Source organism: Podarcis cretensis (assembly GCF_951804945.1).
Source record: "Podarcis cretensis genome assembly, chromosome: 4".
NCBI lineage: Eukaryota > Metazoa > Chordata > Lepidosauria > Squamata > Lacertidae > Podarcis > Podarcis cretensis.
In genome coordinates this window covers 10,402,372-10,426,364 of record NC_137173.1, presented here as the reverse complement: position 1 = coordinate 10,426,364, position 23,993 = coordinate 10,402,372, and the positions used below count along the sequence as shown (strand labels likewise).

Below are 23,993 nucleotides of genomic sequence, written 5' to 3'. Positions count from 1 at the left end.
GAGCCTCTGTTTAATTGGGGAATGATTGCAGCCAGTTAGCTAATTGGTTTTGGGAGGTGGCCTGTCCGTGCTCTGCAGAGGAAATGTCTGTTTTACAGTTTACTATAAAGAGGATGGATAGATAGACAGACAGACAGATTTGGGTAGAATATTATTATGATGGCTGAAAGCAGCCCTCACCCCCATGCCATTACAATTTCAGTGTAGAACATCAGTAATAATTTCAAATGGGAAATCCATTATAGTGTCTGCGGGGGGAAGCAATGAAAACATTGGTGGAATATACTCAGATGGTGTCCGTTTCTCACTTAACCGCTTGCCTAGTGCCCTGTGCACAGTTGAATAGTTTTAAATGGATAAGTGAAAGTGGGTTTATGCCCTTAAATGGTTTGTTGTTGTTGTTGTTTCAGAAAAGTTGTCACGCATGATGACTTTGGGAATCACGCAATTCGTTATGCATCTCAGCAAATTGCCACAGAGAACGCAGAGTACAAATGGGGGGAGGGGGGAGAAATAAATCCAAATACAGTAATAAATTCAAAACGACAGGCAAAGTACCAGCAGTTTCAAAACCCAGAGTTCTGAGGGTTGATAATACAATTCCTGGGGCCAGACTATAAATCAGCTTTTCACCAGCCTGTTGGCTTCCAGAGATTTTGGACTCCCATCAGGCATTGCCAGCGTAGCCATATACAGTGGAAGCTCTGGTTGTGAATGTGATCCGTGCGGGAGGCACGTTCTTCACCCGCAGCACCGCGTCTGCACATGCGCATGCCGCAATTTGGCACTTCTGCGCATGCGCAAAGTGTGACTTAGTGCTCCTGCGCATGCGCGAGTGCCGGAACCCGGAAGTAACCCGTTCCAGTACTTCCGAGTTCAGCGCGGTGCACAACACGAAATCATGTAACCTGAAGTGTCTGTAACCCGAGGTACCACTGTATGTGAAAATACGCATTTTTGTGGGAGAAATTGCTTGCTTGTTAGGAAATTAGCACTAAAACGCTGGTGGGTTTTCATGAGGATTTTTCTTCATTTACTGAACACATGAAAAAATGTGATGAGCTGGAAGACAAGGAAGCCGACATGGGCAAATTCACCCAACCCTTCACCAGAAACCCTATTTTCCTTCGTCTCATTTTGTGCTTTATTGATTTGGTGCTGCGCACAACACAGGCTCATCTTGATTCAAAGCTGACCGCCATTCTCCCTCCGCAAAATGGGACAACCCCATTTGCAATATACCGGTAGGCAGGGGATGTATATAATCGCCTTCCCGCCCCCGTTCTGCTCAATACAAGTTCCCTCAGCCAGGAAACATAAAATTCCCTTTATATAGGAAGCGTTTCCTCTTCCTGCCAGGATGTTTGCCTTTATAGCTGCTGCCTTGTGTTTTCCACAGCCTTGTGGGGAAAGAGGGAGCCGATAAAAGGGGTGTCGTCCTCCCACTTTGCAGGCTTTTTTGCAGGAGTCAGCTGACTGGGGTTCCCCACTTTTTCAGGGAACTGAACAGGCTGGGCCATGGGGGCAAGAATCAAGATTGCTGCCTCACTCAACCACGATTTAAGGAAATCTGTGTGCTTGCTGACGTCTTAACCCTTATTGTTAAAGTGGCAGATAGAAAGCTCCCAAGCCATCAATTTGATGTCCATTATATTAGTTTTGATTTTCTGTATTCTGCTTGTTAAAAACGAAACCATAACAGCTTGCAGAACAAGTGGGACTTGAAACAACCATAGTAGTTTAGAAGGGTTTACTATCTCTTTTTCTTTGGCGATTGCTCGTAGCCAAGTAAGATTGTCTTCCATAAACACAATTTTAACAATGAGTCCATAAGTGACTGTGGAGGCCAATTCTGGATCCACACGTCCTTCCACAGTGGGGACACAGGTTTCCAGGCAGGAGGAGTTCATGGTGAGGGTTTGCCAAGTGTGCCTTCCTCTTAACACGTTTCTCTCTTTCGTCCTGAGTTCAAGTGTCTTCAAAGCCCATGATACCTTTGGTAAAGGCTGCTCTCCAATTGGAGTGCTTGCAGGCCGGTGTTTCCCAATTGTTGGTGTTTATACTACATTTTTTAAGATTTGCCTTGAGACAGTCTTTAAACCTCTTTTGTTGACTACCAGCATTACGCTTTCCATTTTTAAGTTCGGAATAGAGTAGTTGCTTTGGAAGACGATCATCAGGCATCCACACAACATGACCAGTCTAACGAAGATGATGTTGAAGAATCATTGCTTCAACACTGGTGATCTTTGCTTCTTCCAATACACTGGTATTAGTTCGCTTGTCTTCCCAAGTGATGTGTAGACATTGTTGATGCCCACAAAGAGTAATTTAGTACAGTGTTTCATTGTCAAATAGAAATTAACCATGAACAGCTTCTCTCTAAAGTATCCCCTCTCTTCCAGGGATTTAAGGGTGTAGCAAGTGGTATTTTACTGAATCAGGTCATTGTTCCGATGTATGGCAGTATTGTCCACATTCACCATCATTCCCAGGGTTCCTCTCTCAGTCCTACCTAGAAATGGTGGGATTAGAACCTGGGACTTTGTGAATGCAAAGCAGATCTTCTACCCACCTACAATCCCTATGATCCTGTCATCTGACCTCCCCGCAAACTGGAGAAGGGGGATAAATTCAATACAGGGTTGAACCTACAAAATTTGCAATTTCTGGAACTGAAAACACAACCCCATCCTTTAAACGTCACACTTCTCTGGGCCGTGCTGTTCTCCAGCCAAGTAATTTGTACAAAAATGGATATTTAAGTGAAAACAGCATACAAAAAAACTGCATTGCATCCGGGGGAATCGTTTGGCAAAAATGGGTGTGTTTGGCAGATGTGCATGTAAGAATGTGCGAATTCGGAGAAATTGGCACTCGGATGCTGAGGAATTTTATCACAATTCGATGTGGAACATAAGACTAGAAAAATCAGAAATGGAGAGGAACATACAGAGATTCACCCGTCGTAGAATCACAGAATTGTAAAGTTGGAAAGATCCCCAATGCTCACCTAGATCAGGCTTCCTCAGCCTCGACCCTCCAGATGTTTTTGGCCTACAACTCCCATGATCCCTAGCTAGCAGGACCAGTGGTCAGGGATGATAGGAATTGTAGTCTCAAAACATCTGGAGGGCCAAGGTTGAGGAAGCCTGACCTAGATCAACTCCCTGCAATGTGAGAATCTCAGCTAAATAATCCTGGACAGGTGGCCGTCCCTACTGCAGACTTGGTGCAAATAAATCAGGAGGAATACTCAACAAACAGGTCATCTGGAAGCAACTTCAGTTCCTCTTTTTACCTTTTTTAAAAACCACCTGGCGAGTTGAAAGGTTCAAAGAGCCATCTGCTTTTGGCTTGGTGTGAGTGGCAATGAGCGAGGCATTTCTCAATTCACAACTGAAAATGAGTCACCGGGTGCAGTTCAACAACAATACTCCCTGGAAAGGCGGTAGCTGGGGGTGAGAGGCAGAATATGCGTAGAAATGATGTCCTTTGCAAGATTTGTGGTAAGATGGACTCTTCCTCCATCCAGCCGCCTCTTGCTAGTCTTCCCAATGCTCTCCAGGTGTGGGGCCTGTGTTCTCATCCTTAAAGAGAGGGACAAACAGATGAAATTTGGGAGCGGGATGGAAGAGAGAAAAAATAACAAGGAAGAATCCAGGAAAATAGACCGGGACAGTATTTGTGTGTTTGTTTAAGTGTCTAAGAAAAGATTTCCTGCAAGCCCTGAAGAAGGAGGAAAAGCGTTGCCTAAATATAAACAGGTTATTCTGTGGAAGTGTTAGATGGTTCCTGTGGAAAAGAGTCTGGTTTGATAGCCAGTTGACGGGGGTCCACGCTCAAGGGCAGTCCCCACGCAGCCTCCCTTCGCTGCAATAGTATGAGATGGATCGATCCAGAAATAAGCAGGCTTTTCCTTCTCCTTTGTTTCCAAGTCTCCATTTATTGAATGGGTACCTGTCAAAAGATGTGAGAGGCGAGATAAATTGGAGTTCTGTGACTGCGTTTGGTCATAGCGCTAAACTAGGATTTAGCATTGCACGATGCTAAATCATAGTTTCCCCTCTCCTCCTCCTCGGGTGAAGCTGTGAAGAAGAGATTGGAAGCGTTCCCGTTTCCCCCTTAACCACAGCTTAGCGTTATATCCGAACCCAGACAAGCAGCTGTTCGTCTTAACTGCGGTTCAGGGAAGTAAGCCAGCGTCAAACTGTGGTTTTGCAAAGTTGGGTTGTTACAGTAAACCGTGGTCAGTTGCCATTTAGGGTTGAGGTGTTACACTAAACCGCAGCGAAGCGAAAGCAGAATTGAAAGAGTCACCTTGATGTGGTCTTGAGGGAAAAGGAGACATAGAAGCTCACGGGTTTTGTATGAAACATCGCAGCAAAGACTTGTGGCCCTCCCGATGTTGTTGGAATCCAACCACATCTGGAAGGTTACCCATCTCTGCGCTAAACAAAAACATAGCATTACACCCAATCCAGGCCAGTAGTTTTTGTGTTTCTCACAGAGCTTTAAAAGCCTCTGGTTCCCAGTAGGACCATGAAAGGCAAGTCTGAGTCATCTTGCTGCCGCTCTTCATATTTGTAGCTCCTCAGATAGAAACACCGGGGATATTTCTCTGGCATACAGTGGTACCTCAGGTTAAGTACTTAATTCGTTCTGGAGGTCCGTACTTAACCTGAAACTGTTCTTAACCTGAAGCACCACTTTAGCTAATGGGGCCTCCCGCTGCTGCCGCGCCTCCGGAGCCCGATTTCTGTTCTCATCCTGAAGCAAAGTTCTTAACCTGAAGCACTATTTCTGTGTTAGTGGAGTCTGTAACCTGAAGCATGTGTAACCTGAAGCGTATGTAACCCGAGGTACCACTGTATTGGAAAACAGGTTCTTAGGGTTGCTTAATAAGTGCTTTACAGACTCTCAAACATTTGGCCTGAGCTTTGATTTCAAAGCAAAGCTGTTTACACAACCCCTCCTCCTTGCGTTTTAATTAAGACAACTTTGCGAAAACTGAGCTGCGTGGTGGCTGAGATCCAAGGTTTTGCCAGCTGACCTTGCAGGGAGACACTTAGCTTAGAAAGGGGGCAGGCAGATTTAGCTCTCTTGTTCGGCGTTCGAGCATCGGGGAGGACTATAGCTCAGCAGTAGCCTCGTGTGCAGATGGTCTCTGGTGCAGTCCTCTGCACGTCTAAGTAAGAAGAATACAAATACAAAATACACATTAGGGTTTTCAATAAAAATCAAGGTTTGTTTCTAAAAAGCCAAACAGTTAAAAGTATACATTATAAGCTGAAATTACAGATTGAAATAAGCATCAACTTTAAATGTCTGGATAGGTTTGGCTATAGGCACTAAAAGGACACAGTGACGGCACCTGCTTAATGTCAATGGACAGGGAGTTCCAAAGGGTAGGATAGGAGCTGCCACACTAAAAATAATACGCTTTAAGTGTGTTTATTTTGGATAGATTCTGCCCCACAGCGCTTTGTGTGGAGTGGCTGAGGGGAACGAGCACATGGCGTTCTGTGGGTTTCACACGAAAAGAACTTGGAGTTACCAAAAGATTTGCATCTTCAAAAAAACGCTTTCAAGTTTCCCGACCTTCCTATCTCCCTCTGCTGCCTTATTTACCCATATATTACAGGACAGAAACCCTGTCAATTGTCGTGCCAGGATGAAGCGCTGTCAACCATAACAGCGCATTCAGCATCTGAAGTCCAAAGGGATGAAAAATAGTTGAAAAAAATCTTGACTAGACTGAAATCATTGAGGGGCAGCTGGGCCGATTCTTTGGCATGAGTTAAGCAATTTGTGGGCTTACATGTTTTCTTCACCAGTTCCTTCCCCACCTTTCCCCCCCATAATTTTTGGGGGTGTTATCTGCTGGTTTCAGGGCACAGAAGGGCGGTGTGCAACTTCCGTTCTTGTCTTATCCTCTTAGTCTTTAAGATTATTAAATTTAAGCCATTTAAATTTAAATTAAAATTTTCTGCTAAAGCCAAATTATTCTGCTAAAGCCAATTATTCCTTCCCAGCATCTCTTAAAATTTCATTAGTATTACACTAATTCCATAAATATAAGTTTATTACAAAAAAACATTTCTCATTCTAAGTTTCTCCAAACGTCCATTTTCCTGGTTCCGGATAATGTCAGTCCTTATATCATTATGTCCTCCTCAGTCCGGTGTTCTAATATCTGAGGCCCTCAAGTCACTTCTAAACCCACTTTGCGGGTTTTCTTGTTTCTGTTTGTAGTTGCATACATCCTTATTCCCTGTTGGGCTCTTTCGCATTTTCTTCTCTTTCTCTTTGGGGAGCCAATCTCCGGGGAGTTCCATACAGTAGTATTCTTCATTTCCTTTTATCCAATTGTCCCATTCCCCGGTGATGCACTCCCCATCGTTTATATTGTAATCCAGAAAGCAATTATTCCAGAAATGTATCATTTTACTGTATCATTTTACTGTTTTTGCTGTTGTTAGCCGCTCTTCGGCTGGGGAGGGCGGGATATAAATAATAATTATTATTATTATTATTATTATTATTATTATTATACAAACAAAGTGAGTAGTTGCTTAGGCATTGGTTGTGACTATCTGTCCCTGCCCCGGGACAGAACTGACATCTGCAATCCTGCAAAGTCAATAAGGGAAAACATTTTATGGGGAGTAAATGGAGCTGGGTACCAGACCCTCACCTCTCCCCAAATGCTCCCAGGGGCTCTTGCTTGGCCCTATTCCCCTTTACAGGGGTGCGGACAAAAGAGTGGTGAGCCCCAGCCTCGGACATAAGACTACCAGGTTGATGGACTAGATGGAATAGACAGTAAGGACTGACATAACCCGAGACCAGGAAGAAGAGACGTTGGATGAAAATTGGAAGAGTCTATAAAGAAAAACTTTTATTTTGGGATCTAGTGTAAAGTTAATGAATATTAGGGAAAATGTTGGAATGAAACTGTCTGGCTTTAGTAGAAATGATATAAGGAGTTATGTATAAATAAGCATTAAGTTTTAAGTTTAAGGTATGTCAGAAGGATGTTGGAATGAAGCTATGTGGTTTTAGCAGTAATGTTATAAAGGAGTATTTAAAAATGGATTATTAACAGGTGAGAATGTAAAGTTATAATATATTAAGATAAATTATTAAGATAAAAGCAAAAATGGAAAGGATTTGCTGAAATAACTAATTGAACTAGAATACAAAAAAGGGAGGTGTGAGGAGGTCAGGGAAACAAGTAAATGAAAGTCAAGATATGGAAAGGTTGATTTGTTTTTAATTGTTTTTACTTTTTGTATTTTTTTTACTTTTTTGTTTCTTTTTCTTTTCTTTTTTATTTTTGTAACTTTTTGGAAACTTTAATAAATATTATTTTAAAAAAAAAAAAGAGTGGTGAGCCCCTGGATTCCTTTAACAGAATACCCTTGTAGCAGCAACATAGTAGGGGTAGGCACAGCCAATCCCTACCCCTCCACCAACCAATTTTTCTATAAACCAATGCCTAACCGCAACCTTGCAAGTTGTGACGATTTGCTACGCAGTAGGCAAAATGCAAATGGCACCAGCCAAATGGACAAAATTCCTACCAGGCCCCTGCCCCATAAGCAGGTGACCCCATGACAGGCATAGCAAGGTCAAGCCCAAAAAACTCCCCAAAATTAAGGGAGGGTGGGCAGGTGATCCGATGCGCTCAGCGAAAAAGAGAATGCTCAGCGCTGGGTGCAGGGAATATATTTCAACCCAACCTGTCAATCAATAATAGCAACATCAGACTCTCTCCAGTGACCCAAGGAATCCAGTCACACAGTGGGCCAACCAAACCAACTTGCCCAGCAACAGGGGGTGACTGGTTAACCGCACCGCAACCCCATGAAAGAAAACACGCTTTATCCCCATGTTTAAGTCCCAGCTAAAGGACCAGTGTTTCGAGAACTGGAGGTCAAGGCTAGACCACCCACAGTCCTCTTTGGTTTCCGTTTTTGGTCACGTTGTTGGCATCCGTCTGTCTTGAAAGACAATGGAGTGCACCTCCGGGGGTGAAGTCAAACGGCTAAGTTGACAGCACTGAAGTGACCTCTCTGGGGCACAAGCCTGGGCAGTGTGTAGGGATGATTATTCTTTATTTATTCTTTATTATTCTTTAATTATTATTATTATTATTACAGTGGTACAGTGGCTTCAGGTTACAGACTCCGCTAACCCAGAAATAGTGCTTCAGGTTAAGAACTTTGCTTCAGGATGAGAACAGAAATTGTGCTCCGGCGGCGCGGCGGCAGCAGGAGGCCCCATTAGCTAAAGTGGTGCTTCAGGTTAAGAACAGTTTCAGGTTAAGAACAGACCTCCGGAATGAATTAAGTACTTAACCCGAGGTACCGCTGTATTATTATTATTATTATTATTATTATTATTATTATTATTATTTATACCCCACCCATCTGGCTGGGTTTCCCCAGCCACTCGAAGAAAACCCAATCATCATTTGCTCCGATTCAGCAGTAAACGGTGGGTTTTCGGGGGGTGGGGCGGCAGAAGTGTTGGATGAGCCGTAAAGGTAAAGGGACCCCTGACCCTTAGGTCCAGTCGTGGCCGACTCTGGGGTTGTGGCGCTCATCTCGCTTTATTGGCCGAGGGAGCCGGCGTACAGCTTCCAGGTCATGTGCCCAGCATGACTAAGCCGCTTCTGGCGAACCAGAGCAGCATACAGAAACACCTTTACCTTCCCGCCGGAGTGGTACCTATTTATCTACTTGCACTTTGACGTGCTTTCAAACTGCTAGGTTGGCAGGAGCAGGGACTGAGCAACGGGAGCTCACCCCGTCGCGGGGATTCGAACCGCCGACCTTCTGATTGGCAAGCCCTAGGCTCTGTGGTTTAACCCACAGTGCCACCCGCGTCCCCTTTTGATGAGCCCTAAACCCCCCTTTTTTACCATTTCTGCAACTGGTTGGATGTCTTGCTCCTTTAGGGGGTCATTGCTTCCCCTCCTTCCGCACCTAAACCTACAAGATCTAATTTTATCTCTGCCAATTCCTGAGCGGTGAAAGGGAGATGATGAGGCCAGCAAACGTCTCTTCCCTGCCTATGAATATTTCACCGGCACCATCGCCCAAGGTTACCTTAGCGGTAAGACGGACAGCGCTGCCTCCCTGGGAATTTGCGAGATTTTTAAAAAGGCGAATATTAAGCGTTTCCACGAAGCTGCTCCATTCATTGTCGGGCCGGCAAGTGGTTTTGCCGTTGCCGTGGCAACGGCTACAGTTGCGCGGTGGGGATTTTGAAAAGCTTCCACCCGTTAATTAAGAATCACTTTTTTTTGGTGGGGGGGGGGAGGAGAGAGAATCCTTTTCACCATGCAGAGAGAAAGCTCGTAATTTTAGACGCCTTCCCGTAATTATTTGGACACAAAGGTCACCTCTTGTAGGGTGCTTGGGACGGAAGGTAAAAGTTTTCAACCTCCTGAGACAATTTTAATTAAAAGATTTGCCCTCCAGTACCCAGAAACCCAGTATTAATACTAATAATAATAATAATAATAATAATAATAATAATAATAATATTTTTAAGGACTCATTTTGTTTTTCCCCTTTATGTGTACGCACTTCTATTTAAAAATAAACTCTGATGGGAAGGTCATCATCCACCTCCTCTGTGTTTGTTTTGGCCTGGGATGCCATTCCACGTTCCTAGAAAAGTTCCCTAGGCCTTTTTAAAAACTCTCAGGGAATGTCGTGGGTGCAAATGCCTTGGACCCCCTCCAGCTTGTGCAGAAAGTCCCCTCAAAGGATAGGCTCAAGATCGCTTAAGATTTGAGACCCCCCTCCCTAACAACTCTCATTTACAGATAGGTAGCCGTGTTGGTCTGCCATAGTCAAAACAAAAAAAATTCCTTCCAGTAGCACCTTAAAGACCAACTAAGTTAGTTCTTGGTATGAGCTTTCGTGTGCATGCACACTTCTTCAGATACACACATTTGTTCATTTGTTCATGCACACTTCTTCAGATACACACAAACTCTCATTTGTTTCCTTAGTCCTTGGTAGTTCCAGAGTTAGAAGTATAGATTTCTTTTTTTCCATTCCAGGATTTGGTTTGGGAGTTGTAGGCCCTGTGCGTGTAGGAGTAGGGATGGATGGATCTCACCATTGTGGTTTCTCTCAGTTTTTTTAAAAATTTTCCAGCCTAATTTCAGTTTGCCATTTTTCTACCTCCGTGTGTGCGTTTTTTTAAAAAAGTCCTTGTGGGAAAAAAATCCATCGGCCTCTGAATGAGCATTGCTTCCCCTGTACAAATTTTTGCATGCAGTTTCCCCCTGTATCTTGCGACATATGCACATTTAACTTCTGCACATTCAGCTTTATGGTTCGGGCACCCAACAAAAAAATAAAAAGGGGGTGGAAAGGGGGCAGAGCATCCAGGGGGAGGAGAGACACTGGCAATCTCACCCACCATCAAAGTCAATGTGTTTCGACTATACACAGTTTTGGTTTTTTTTTAAAAAATAATATTTATTCGAATTTTAAGAATTACAAAGAAAAAAAAGGAAAAAAATAAAAATAAAAAATACAGAAAAAATACAAACAATAAAAAAATAACAGATCAAACCTTTACATAGCTTTCTTTCCTTTGCTTATTTCCTTGACCTCCTCACACCTCCCATTTTTGTATTCTAAATCAATTTGTTATTTCAGCAAATCCTTCCAACCTTGTTTTTATCTTAATATACTATAGTTTTACATTCTCTCTTTCACCAATTCATTTTTACTTAATCCTTTATGTTATTTCTGCTAAAACCACATAATTTTCTACACAGTTTTGGTTTTATGCGTTATCCCCAGAAAGCAGCCTCGGCGTACATTGAGAGTTGTGTGTATAATGCATTTTGTACGATATTTCTACATATGTACCTGCAAACACCATTTAAACCTCTGGAAACCCTTTAAAAAACCAAAAAAATCCACCCAACTCCACCACAATTGCTCTCTGCAAACCACCTCTCTAAAACTCCAACTCTTCTCTGGACTCAAAGGCTGTTGCAAAGGTTTCTGGGATTGTGAGATGCTGTTTTTGTGCCGTTTGCGGGTTCGCAGCGATGCGCAAGTGTGTGGTCGCGCATGCCTTGAATGTGCATGGGGAGTTGTCTGTAATTTTAGATGGAAGTACTGATGGCTATTGTTTTTATTTTTACTCGTATGTTGTTTAATTGATTTCTAAAATACTGATAGCTAAGTAAAGGTAAAGGACCCCTGGACAGTTAAGTCCAGTCAAAGGCGACTCTGGGGTTGCAGCGCTCATCTCGCTTTCAGGCCAAGGGAGCTGGCGTTTGTCCACAGACAGCTTTCCAGGTCATCTGGCTAGCATGACTAAACCGCTTTTGGTGCAACAGGACACCATGATGGAAACCAGAGTGCATGGAAACGCCATTTACCTTCCCGCTGCAGCGGTACCTGTTTATCTACTTGCACTGGCATGCTTTCGAACTGCTAGGTTGGCAAGAGCTGGGACAGAGCAACCGGAGCTCACCGCGTCACGGGGATACAAACCACGACCTTCTGATTAGCAAGCCCAAGAGGCGCAGTGGTTTAGACCACAGCGCCACCCACATGATTGCATTCTCATTGTGAGTTGACAGCCTGTCTTGTGTGTTGTCGTTGCATGTGTGTTTTCTGTCCTTTATTTAAAAAAACAAACCTGTTTTTCCCCCTTCCTTGTTAGGTTTGACACTTAAATAGTAAATACAGTGGTGCCTCGCAAGACGAAATTAATCCGTTCCGTGAGTCACTTTGTCTTGCGGTTTTTTCGTCTTGCGAAGCACCCCTATTAGCGGATTAGTGCTATTAGCGGCTAAGCGGCTATTAGCGGCTTAGAAAAAAGGGGGGGAGCGAAAAAAATCGCAAGACTTGCAAGACGTTTTCGTCTTGCGAAGCAAGCCCATAGGGAAATTCGTCTTGCGAAGCGCCTCGAAAAACGGAAAACCCTTTCATCTAGCGAGTTTTTCGTCTTGCGAGGCATTCGTCTTGCGGGGCACCACTGTACTGAAAAGAAGGTGGAATTGCCAATGAAATCTAGCAAAACAGTCTGGGGTTCAGCAGCCCTGAGTGAGTCTTTGGCCACCCTGAACCCCTGAACTCAGTCTCTTGGGTGGGCTTGTTCACTAATTGTCTTCCTCGCTTAAAGGGAGAGAAGGGGGGGAGGCCTTGTGTCAAATGGATGATGTTTGATTCATTTCCTGGCTCTTTCTTCCTGAAGATAAAAAGCTACCCATCTATCTGTTTTCTGCCAATTCGGAACAGGCTCTCAAAAGCAGGAGCCGGTTCGTACGAGACAGGCGTCGCAGGTGTGCGTGTCTATTCGGAAGATGTTTTCTTGCTGGATGACAATAACCTACCTGCAGTTTAGTCCAGGAGAAATTTCACTCCTCCGTTCTTCATTGTGAACACATTCCAGATAGATGCAGTTGTTAGCAGAGTGACTGGAATAAAGCAGATGGGAGTCCGGAAAGGAAAGAAGTTTGTATTGCATTACAGAGGTAAACGGAACAAAAATACCATAAAATACAGTGGTACCTTGGGTTACATACGCTTCAGGTTACATACGCTTCAGGTTACAGACTCCGCTAACCCAGAAATAGTGCTTCAGGTTAAGAACTTTGCTTCAGGATAAGAACAGAAATTGTGCTCCGGCGGCGCGGCGGCAGCAGGAGGCCCCATTAGCTAAAGTGGTGCTTCAGGTTAAGAACAGTTTCAGGTTAAGAACGCACCTGCGGAACGAATTAAGTATTTAACCCGAGGTGCCACTTTATGAGGAGAAATAAGCAGAAAAGTTGGTCTTCCTTAATCCAGGCCTACACAGGGGGGAAATACTCATTGAGAACCACTTTTCCTTCGAACTCCTCCAGCTGTCAAATCTCAGCCATCTTCCTCGCTGACAACTAGTTCCCAAATGACTAGGTCCTCCAGGCAGTCGGAGTCTGCTGTCATCCATGCCCATAACAGAGTCACACGCTGATGATCTCCGCTATTGTGCTCCCAACAGGATGAGATCATGACAGGACGGCAGGGATTTTCATGTTGCTGACGTTGTTAATGGTAATCAATAATAACGGTAGCGGTAAATTAATTCACAGGTTGCTTAGTCGCCGACGTGGCTTCTAAGCGGCTTGCAAGTATAAAGCCAATTGCAAAATAACAACAACAACATAATTAATAGGCACAGCGGAAAAGCACCATTGAAACACTGGAATAAAAACCCACAGTTAAATGTGCACACGCTAAAAGGGCCATTAAAACTGCACCACGATTGCAAAAAGCCAAGTAAAACAGGAGGTTTAGGTCAGGAGAGCAAACCAACGCTTGTCTTAAACAGGTGTGTCTTCAAGAGCTGGCAGAATGCCAATACTGATGGGGGTCTCTCATTTTCAGCAAGGAGAGCATTCCTTGCTTCTGGGGCCACCACTGAGAAAGCCCACCTCCATGTTGCTACACGGCAGTAATCAGCCCATGGCAAAACTCGCTGGGTGGTATTTGTTGGTTGCAATACTCTTACCAGGGAAAGGAGCGTAGGGACGCTACTCCAGAGTTGCTATGGGCCTTATATGTAAGTAAAGGTAAAGGGACCCCTGACCATTAGGTCCAGTCGCGGACGACTCTGGGGTTGCGGCGCTCATCTCGCTTTATTGGCCGAGGGAGCCGGCATACAGCTTCCGGGTCATGTGGCCAGCATGACTAAGCCACTTCTGGCAAACCAGAGCAGCGCACGGAAACGCCGTTTACCTTCCCGCTAGAGCGGTACCTATTTATCTACTTGCACTGGCGTGCTTTTGAACTGCTAGGTTGCCAGGAGCTGGGACCGAGCAACGGGAGCTCACAACTACTTACATATAAGCTCACAACGGGAGCTTATATGTAAGTAAAGGTAAAGGTACCCCTGCCCGTACGGGCCAGTCGTGTCCGACTCTAGGGTTGTGCGCCCATCTCACTTAAGAGGCCGGGGGCCAGCGCTGTCCGGAGACATTTCCGGGTCACGTGGCCAGCGTGACAAAGCTGCTCTGGCAAGCCAGCACCAGCGCAGCACACGGAAACGCCGTTTACCTTCCCGCTATAAAGCAGTACCTATTTATCTACTTGCACTTAGGGGTGCTTTCGAACTGCTAGGTGGGCAGGAGCTGGGACCGAAAGACGGGAGCTCACCCCGCCGCGGGGATTCAAACTGCCGACCATACGATCGGCAAGTCCTAGGCACTGAGGTTTTACCCACAGCGCCCCCCGTGTCCCCTTACATGTAAGTAGTAAGTCCTTAAAGCTGGTGTATGTTAAGTCCCTGGAGCATGTATGGGGAGGAAATAGGATTGAGTGGGTGAAGGGGCATGCTTGAGATTTTAAAGGAATCTCAAGTGGTGTGGAGGGAGTATTAGTTGAGGCTCAACATCAGGCCTCCCTGCTACTTCTGCTGCTGCTTCTGCACCAGTACACTCAAAACCAAGAGGAATGTCGACAGAAGAGGCCTTAGCGGTTGCATTAAATAAGATAAATGATTCACTGGAACAGCTTAACAAGAAAACAGACACGATAAATGTGAAAGTGGATGCTGCAACTACTAAAATTGACTTAAATACAGAAAGTATAAATAATCTGGGACAAAAGATGAATACCAATACAGAAACCATCCAGAAATTGATACAGGAATCTATTTTGATACGGCAGACTGTGGAAGAAGCCAGGGAGAAAGCCGTTGCTGCTGAATGCAAAGTAACACAACTCAAGAGAGAGAGAGTCCCAGCCCTACAGAGGCAACTTGATGAACATAAGTTGACGCTTGCTATGATTGAACTTAAAGAAAAACAGACGAATTTGAGGATCAGAGCCCCACCTGAATTGGAGAAGGAAAGCTTGACAGATTTTCTCACACAGGAATTTGCTGACTTTTGGGACTTGGACTTGGGCCAAGAAGAGTTTAGAATTGTGAGGGCCTTCAGATTTGGAAGAAGAGGGAAAAAAGAGAAGAATAGAATAAGAGACTGCTTGATCACTCTTCGAACTAAAGAAGGGCCTAACTACGGAGATATTGTTGCCCTGCTGCGAAGGAATAAAATCATCTTTAGGTGGGAGTTTCCCCAAGGTCTATCCTTCAGTTTCAAAGGAAGGAAAATAAAAATAAAATCAGTAGAAGATAAAGTAAAGTTTTTGTGTAAATGCGAAGAAGATCCGTGCAGGGGACTTGGAAAAGGCCAAGAGCATCGGATAGAAGATCACCAGGATGAAGTTGATGGACTATATGGAACTGGTGGAAATGACTGGCAGAATCCGAGACCAGGGAGAAGAGTCGGTGGAAGAAGACTGGAAAAAGTTTAAAGATTATTTACGGAAATACTGTAAAATTAATGAATGTTAGAAAAATGTTGGAATGAAGTTATGTGGCTTTAGTAGAAATGTTATAAGGAATTAAGTATAAATAGATTAATGGAGTATTAAAGGAAAAAATAAGGTTAGAATGTGTTAAGATAATTATAGGATAGAAAACAGAGGAAGATGGAAAGGTATTGCTGAAACAATTAACAGAAGTGGAATACAAAAAGGGAGGTGTGAGGAGGTCGCTGAAATAAGTGAATGAAAGATAAGATATTGAAATTGTTTCATGTGTTTTAAATTGTTTTTGTTTTGTTTTGTTAGTTTAATGTGTTAGTGTTATGTAGTGTTTTTGTATTGTATTGTATTGTTCTTCTTTTTTGTAGTGTTTAAATTGTTGGAAAAGTAATAAATATTATTTTCAAAAAAAAAAGAAGTATTAGTTGGTCAGCTAGCCTTAAAACTTCATATTTTGATTTAGTGATTGTGAGCACTCCCTGGTGAGATCAAGGGGCTTCAGGGTTGGAGAGGTGTAAATTTTGCCCTACCTTTTACCACCTCACCTGGTGGGGCAGAGCTGTAGCAGTGACCCACAGTGGGAGGGGCAAAGTGATAGTGAGGTCAGGGCTGGGGAGTTTGACGTCATTGTGTCACCCCAAAAGAGGGTAAAAAAAGATAAAGGACCTCTGGGCAGTTAAATCCAGTCAAAGGCGTCTATGGAGTTGCGGCGCTCATCTCGCTTTCAGGCCGATGGAGACGGCGTTTGTCCACAGACAGTTTTCCAGGACATGTGGCCAGCAGGACTGAACCACTACTGGCGTACGGAGGACCGTGCAGAGTGCCAGAGTGCACAGAAACGCCATTTACCTTCCCACCACAGCGGTACCTATTTATCTACTTGCACTGGTGTGCTTTTGAACTGCTAGGTTGGCAGGAGCTGGGACAACAAAGGGAGCACACCCCGTTGCGGGGATTCGAACCGCCGACCTTCTAATCAGCAAGCCCAAGAGGCTCAGTGGTTTAAACCACAGCGCCACCCGCGTCCCTCCCAAAGGAGGACAAACCAAAGATATGCGCAGGATTTCCCTGTGATAACATATATATCACACTTATATATGTGCAGTATATGATATTATCATGTGATGTATAACATATATATAGAAGCAAATTTGGAAGGAAGTAAGATGGTTCCAAACTACAAGAAAGAAGATTCCACCTAAACATTAGGAAGAACTTCCTGACAGTAAGAGCTGTTCGACAGTGGAATTTGCTGCCAAGGAGCGTGGTGGAGTCTCCTTCTTTGGAGGTCTTTAAGCAGAGGCTTGACAACCATATGTCAGGAGTGCTCTGATGGTGTTTCCTGCTTGGCAGGGGGTTGGACTCGATGGCCCTTGTGGTCTCTTCCAACTCTATGATTCTATGATTCTATGTACCACTCAGCCCTTCACATACAGAGCTGTCTGCTGTATAGCAGGATACGTGCCCATCCCTGTTTAATAACCCCCAAGGCCAAATATTTAATTCTACTATAAAAAGCAATGGTGTTTATGACTTGTGAGTCTCAAGGTATTTGCAGGCTAAGCCAGTGTATTTTCAACCCAGCAGGCTATTAATATGCTGGCAGCAGCTTTAAATGTCAGGACGTAAACTTTTTATTTCCACAAGTACCATCGGGGGGCTGTGTGCTGCTGAGATAATTTGGAGGGCTGGTTAGGCGAGACAAACGTGCAGAGCAGAGGCAAAGGGGTGGATCACAACCCAGGAGAAAGAAACATCAAGAATTGTGGTGCGAAAGGTCTCTGTCAGGTCAGGTCAATGTAGGACAGCATCAGGCTTAGATTACGGACAGGTGCAGCAGGGTCCAAATAGGGCAATAACTTTCCATCAATCAGTTTGGGTTTTGTGACCGTTTCTAGAATATTGCATAGGATCATACATGGGCACATTCTGTAGGAATGGATTTAGGCACTAGGAGAGAATATATTTTTATTGTCCTTCTTTGCTCACACGAGCAAGTACCATCTTTTGCAGTTTTAAACGCGGAAGTTAAGACAAGGTTGATTTAACCTTCGAGGAACAATAATCCATGGTGCTTGGAAGGCAGGCTGGATTTTCCCTGGTGTTGACCCCTTTAATGCATCCCTGCACCCCCCCCACTTAAAAATAACATGTGCACATATGCACACATACAGTGGTGCCTCGGGTTAAGTACTTAATTCGTTCTGGAGGTCCGTTCTTAACCTGAAACTGTTCTTAACCTGAAGCACCACTTTAGCTAATGGGGCCACCGCGCCGCCGGAGCACGATTTCTGTTCTCATCCTGAAGCAAAGTTCTTAACCCGAGGTACTATTTCTGGGTTAGTGGAGTCTGTAACCTGAAGCGTATGTAACCTGAGGTACCACTGTAGTGTTTTGTGAAGAAGTAAAAGTAGTATTTACTTACAGAATCTATGTCTTGAAGCAACAGTTACAGTAGCAAAAGGAAGGCAGGTTTATAACAGGGGTAGGCAACCTAAGGCCCAGGGGCCGGATGCTGCCCAATCGCCTTCTCAATCTAGCTCGCGGACAGTATGGGAATCAGCATGTTTTTACATGAGTAGAATGTTTCCTTTTATTTAAAATGCATCTCTGGGTTATTTATGGGGCCTGCCTGGTGTTTTTACACAAGTAGAATGTGTGCTTTTATTTAAAATGCATCTCTGGGTTATTTGTGGGGCATAGGAATTTGTTCATTTCCCCAAAAAATGGTCTGAGGGACAGTGGACCGGCCCACGGCTGACAAAGGTTGCTGACCCCTGGTTTATAACTACTATCTAAGTTACAACAGTACAAAATCCTAAATTCCAAATGGTGTCTGCGCTGCAGGGTTCAGACACGCACGTGTGGTCAGCTTGGAGGGATGATGCAGAAAGAGAGTTTCCAATACAAGAAGGAGGTATGTAGTGTCACAGTTTCCTGCCATGCAGACAAAGGAAGTGACCTCACAAGAGTTCTCTCTAGCAAACTTTACAGGAAAGCTCTGTGACCCTCGGCCCCTTCATATGCCTATCTGGGAAAGCATGGATTGTTGGTTTGACTGCAGTAATGTCCCACACATTGAACGTGTGGCCAGCTGCACATCCGATCTGTAATATACATTCATTCCGTCAGTTTTTGTGTTGATTTTTCAAATTCACCACTCGTCCAGTGATTCACACAAGCATCTTTGCAGACTTTTTGTACATGTGTACAGCACTTGTCATGTGTGAACAGCACTTCCCCTCTTTCTTCACTGTAACATGTGGTTCCATCTCCTTGTTCAAGTCATTTATCAGGATCTCATTTCCTGGAAGAGAGTGAGCGGGGAAAGGGTCTATTTCACCCAGGTTCAGTTTGTGGGCTTCCCATTGGGGCATCCGATTGGCAGTTGGTCCCGCCCTGACCTGGCCACAGTGATCCATGCGACGGTCACCTCCAGGCTTGACTACTGTAATTCGCTCTAAGCGGGGCTGCCCTTGAAGCTGTCCCAGAAACTCCAGCGGGTGCAAAATGCTGCAGCGAGGCTCCTCACGGGGTCCCTGCTATGGGAGCATATTCACCCAGTGCTTTTCCAGCTGCACTGGCTCCCGGTGGAGTACAGGGTCAGGTTTAAGGTGCTGGTTTTGACCTTTAAAGCCCTTCACGGCCTTGGACCCTCGTACCTACGGGACCGCCTCTCCCGGTATGCCCCACGGAGGACCTTAAGGTCCATAAATAGCAACACCGTAGAGGTCCCGGGCCCTAAGGAAGTCAGATTAGCCTCAACCAGATCCAGGGCCTTTTCAACACTGGCTCCAGCCTGGTGGAACACTCTGCCTCATGAGACCAGGGCCCTGCAGGATCTGATTTAATTCTGCAGGGCCTGTAAGACAAAGTTGTATTCTGCCTGGCCTTTGGCTTGGAATCAAATTGATCCCCTCCCCCTCTTTCCTTTCTCTTTTCTCCTTCTGTGATGGAACTCCCATTTGGGGACTTCCCTGGTTTTTTTCTGGCCCATGTAGGACCAGTCTGGATAGTTGGCCTTGGTGAAGATTTGACGTTTTCATCCCCAAAAAAGTTTTTGATTTGAGTTCCTACTGAAATGAGGCTGCATTTTAATGTTGTATTTTAATCTTGTTTTTAAGTTGTACAGTGGTACCTCAGGTTAAGTACTTAATTCGTTCCGGAGGTCCGTACTTAACCTGAAACTGTTCTTAACTTGAAGCACCACTTTAGCTAATGGGGCCTCCTGCTGCTGCTGCGCCGCTGTAGCCCGATTTCTGTTCTCATCCTGAAGCAAAGTTCTTAACCTGAAGCACTATTTCTGGGTTAGCGGAATGTGTAAGCTGAAGCGTATGTAACCTGAAGCGTATGTAACCCGAGGTACCACTGTATTTCAATCAATTGTTTTTATACCGGTGTTAGCCGCCCTGAGCCCAGTCTTGGCTGGGGAGGGCAGGGTATAAATAAAATTTAATAATAATAATAATAATAATAATAATAATAATAATAATAATAATGGAAGAGGATGCTGGTCTAGAAGGACTATTGGCGTAATCCAGCAGGCCAGACTCTTCTTAACATCCTTAGGTTCTGTGCTCTGTGTGACTGTGTGCTGGCTGGCTGTCCTGAGCTCCATGTCGGAAAATTGGGATGTCGGAAACAAATTCCGTAGGGGACAATTCATACCTAATCTTTTCCCCACCCACTATTTTTTCCTCTTCCAGCCAAGCTCTGAAAATGGGTGGCAGTCAATTAGGGAAGGGCATTTGCAAACAGAATTGGCAAAAACCAGGAAAACTTGATCCTCGCTTGTAAATCTCCCCTCCTGCATTCGGATGAATGTTTGGGAAATGCGTTTTGAGGGGATACTGCGCAGTCCTGCCCTGATGTTGATGTTTTTGGCAGAATGTTTTCGGACGTCCTCGTTTCCAGATCCTCCACATTTGCTTTGCAAATGCTCTGGGCCTTCTCTGGGAGGAGAGGCCTGAGAGAAAGAGTTAATATTAGGTCATCTGAGCTGTATATCTCTGCCAGACGAGATTTGTTCATAGTGATGTTATACGCTCGCCTAATTCCAAGAGGTTGAAGTGCTAAAACTCTCCCGCCCCGGGAGGCAATCCTGCACTCTAAGGTTTCACGGCTGTGTATCATGAATCTCTGGTGCCTGTGTTTTTTGTGCTGCGTTCAGTACATATCTGGACTTTCTGTGCATTTGCTTAAACTTCTTGCACTGAAACTCCTTCCTGGTTGTGAAAGTCACTATCCTGAAACTTGTAGATTTATTAATTTTTCAAGTTTCTAGACCTCATGGGTCTGGAGCAGTGTTCGATTCCTGCATTGCAGGGGGTTGGACTAGATCAGTGTTTCCCAACCTTGTGCCTCCAGCTGTTTTTGGACTACAATTCCCATCATCCCTTGCCACTGGTCTTGCTAGTCAGGGATGATGGGAGTTGTAGTTCAAAAACAGCTGGAGGCACAAGGTTGGGAAACACTGGACTAGATGACCCTCGGGTCCCTTCCAACTTTACTCTGTTCTATTCTATTCACCAAAATAATCCCTGGATTTTTCAAGGTGGTGCTGTGGGTTAAACCACAGAGCCTAGGACTTGCTGATCAGAAGGTCGGCGGTTCGAATCCCCACGACGGGGTGAGCTCCCGTTCTTCGGTCCATGCTCCTGCCAACCTAGCAGTTCGAAAGCACATCAAAGTGCAATTAGATAAATAGGTACCGCTCCGGCGGGAAGGTAAATGGCGTTTCTGTGCGCTGCTCTGGTTTGCCAGAAGCGGCTTAGTCATGCTGGCCACAATGTTACCACATTGGCGACCCCGGAAGCTGTACGCCAGCTCCCTCGGCCAATAAAGCGAGATGAGCGCCGCAACCCCAGAGTCGTCTGCGACTGGACCTAATGGTCAGGGGTCCCTTTACCTTTACCTTTACCTTACACTGGATATTCCTGTTGTGGAAGGCCAGTGTTGTTTTCAGGCCCCAATCAGGATTGTTCCTTGCTAAGTAGAAATGTGTACTCAAGTTATTTGGGTAGGATAATTCACACACGGGAGAAGGAAAGAAGGGCACACAGTGGCTCTCTCGACTTTTAGCACTTAGCAAATTCCTCACCCTCGCAGGCAGTTATCACTGGACCTGTCACATAGCCAAGCTAAATAATTAGCTCATAAGCCAGGCTCGCTCAACTCCTTAAATAATATTTTGTTGTGCAAGTCTTTTGGGTTTCTTCTTCTTTTATCAGCAAGGCTAAACAGGGCCTTGTTCTGAACGCGTCGTTGTAGATCTCCTTCTGGAAAACCAAATTCGACACATTCGCCCTTCCCTCGTAAGGAATCCAGCGCCGGGAGAATGAATTCATTGTTAGGAGAAGTGATAAATGACTTGCGCATCCTTCCGCTGGTGCCTGAGAGTTCTCCGAGAACAGCATCGTTTTGGCTCCTTCATCCCAATGACAACGGCCTGCCATAAGTCCCAGACGTGATTTCAGTGCACAAAAATATTTCTACATCATCTTTTCCCCGCCAGCTGGTGGTTCCCTCCCAGGCTGATGAGCCTTTCGCCATTGCAGCCGCAATTCAAGGAAACATGCCTTTGCAGTTGCCGTCTCCCAAACTACTGGCTGGGGTGTTCTCGTTTCCTACACCCCTCCCACTAGTCTTTCTGCCACCTCATCATCCCACTGGAGAGAGTCCTTGCACTTTCCCTCTTTTTGGGCAGAATGATGCAGATGATGTAACTTGGAATTTTTCCGCCCTCGGCACTCGCTGCAGACGGCCGATGACCACACCATCCTCACAAGACCCATATGGCGAAATGTTACGGTCTGCAGATGGGGGAAACACTGGCAAACAACAAAGATCTTGGTGTGGGTGTGTCAAAAGAGTCTATACTGACTTTAAGAAATAAATAAAAATCTCAAAGCTGCCTAAACGCTGCAGGCAGGACGCAACACTTGAAATAAAAATTCTGGTGCCAGGATGGAGACCTAGGACCAGAGTGGGAGATCAGAACAGGCCTAGCATGAGATTTCTTTTTAGAAGTAGAAGAAATTCAGAAAGAGGGAACCAGAATGATGGAGCGACATATGTTAAAATGTATGTGAATTCTGTATTTGGTGCCTTCCTGTGTTCTTAGGATGCTGTCACCACATCTGTGTGTTTAAGTATTTGGCTTGAGTGGTACATGCCCTGGTTATCTCTCGCTTGGACTACTGCAGTGCGCTCTACATGGGGCTACCTTTGAAGGTGACCCGGAAACTGCAACTAATCCAGAATGTGGCAGCTAGACTGGGAGTGGCAACCAAGACCACATAACACCGGTCCTGAAAGATCTACATTGGCTCCCAGTACATTTCTGAGCTCAATTTAAAGTGTTGGTGCTGACCTTTAAAGCCCTAAAATAGCCTCTGCCCAGTATACCTGAAGGAGCGTCTCCACCCCCATCGTTCAGCCCAGACATTGAGGTCCAGCTCCAAAGGCCTTCTGGCGGTTCCCTCCCTGCGAGAAGTGAGGTTACAGGGAACCAGGCAGAGGGCCTTTTCGGTGGTGGCACCCACCCTGTGGAACGCCCTCCCATCATATGCCAAGGCGATAAGTAACTATCTGACTTTTAGAAGACATCTGAAGGCAACCCTGTTTAGGGAAGTTTTGAATGTTTGATGTTTTATCGTGTTTTTAATATTCTGTTGGAAGCTGCCCAGAGTGGCTGGGTATAAATAATAACAATAACAATAACAATAATAATAATAATTTATTAATATATGTCGGAAGCTACCCAGAGTGGCTGGGGAAATCTAGTCAGATGGGTGGGATACGAATATAATCATCATCATCATCCGCTTTTCAGTCTCTGGTTTTAGCTGACAGAATGTGGAACTAGTCCCTAGCTACATGTTTTTTAACATTTTGTGCGGATACTTATTTTTGGAAACGCTGGAATTTGTGGACATCCAATGAAGCTGATTGTTGGAAGAGCCATGACAGACATCTCAGAAAGAGAGAGAGAGACGCAAATTTTGAACACATTTCATCCCAAAGCATGCATTTATGCTGGAATGTGCATTTTTGTTTGCATTTAAAACTAAAACACGCTGTTGTTGTTGTTGTTCTTCACACTTCCCTGTGTATTCTGCTTTGTGTGTGTGTGTTTTTGCTGAGGACAGCATTGCAAAATTCAGAGCATTGTTAAAACCAATGGGTAGCAGTACCCTGATCTGCATATCAGTCGGGGAAGTACAAAATAGATGGATTTGCTTAAAAATGTGGGCGGAACAACCTCCTCCGACATCCCTAACCAAGTGGGATGACCCCGTGACCTCTTAATCACATGCAACTCTCTAGGCAGCGTGAGGGCATATTCCTGCAGACAATTTGCCCTAGACCTCCCCATCTTCGGCACATCTGTTGTATTAACAGCTCAGGAGAGCACGTTCGATGGGGGGGTCAGCCGCGAGGTCATCTTCTAATGCAGCGAACCCTCTTGCCCCATGTGCATTAACAAGGAAGGGTTTTTTTTTGTTGTTGTCCATTAAATAATGCATGCAGGTGGAAACTGAGTTTTGAAATGCTTGTCAAATATTCATGGGGTTAAGCAGGGTAGTGGCGGAATCAATGGGGTCGAGGGAGGGGGAATGAAAACAATAAATA

General features: G+C 44.9%; 1 protein-coding gene and 1 long non-coding RNA gene across 3 annotated transcripts in view; one reads left to right on the top strand and one right to left on the bottom strand.

Annotated features, from left to right (window-relative positions):
• The window catches only part of GAB2 (GRB2 associated binding protein 2), a 154,178-nt gene that overhangs the window by 32,514 nt on the left and 97,671 nt on the right, over positions 1-23,993 (top strand). The window lies entirely within an intron of this gene.
• On the bottom strand, positions 2,389-13,819 carry LOC307215201. Of its 2 annotated transcripts, XR_013838376.1 has the most exons (4): positions 12,386-13,819; positions 4,883-5,188; positions 3,415-4,638; positions 2,389-2,515 (listed from the first exon to the last, which is right to left on the bottom strand). It is a non-coding gene; the product is annotated as an uncharacterized lncRNA (long non-coding RNA). The 2 variants fall into 2 exon arrangements; XR_013838377.1 differs by lacking the exon at positions 2,389-2,515 and having other exon boundaries at positions 2,578-4,638.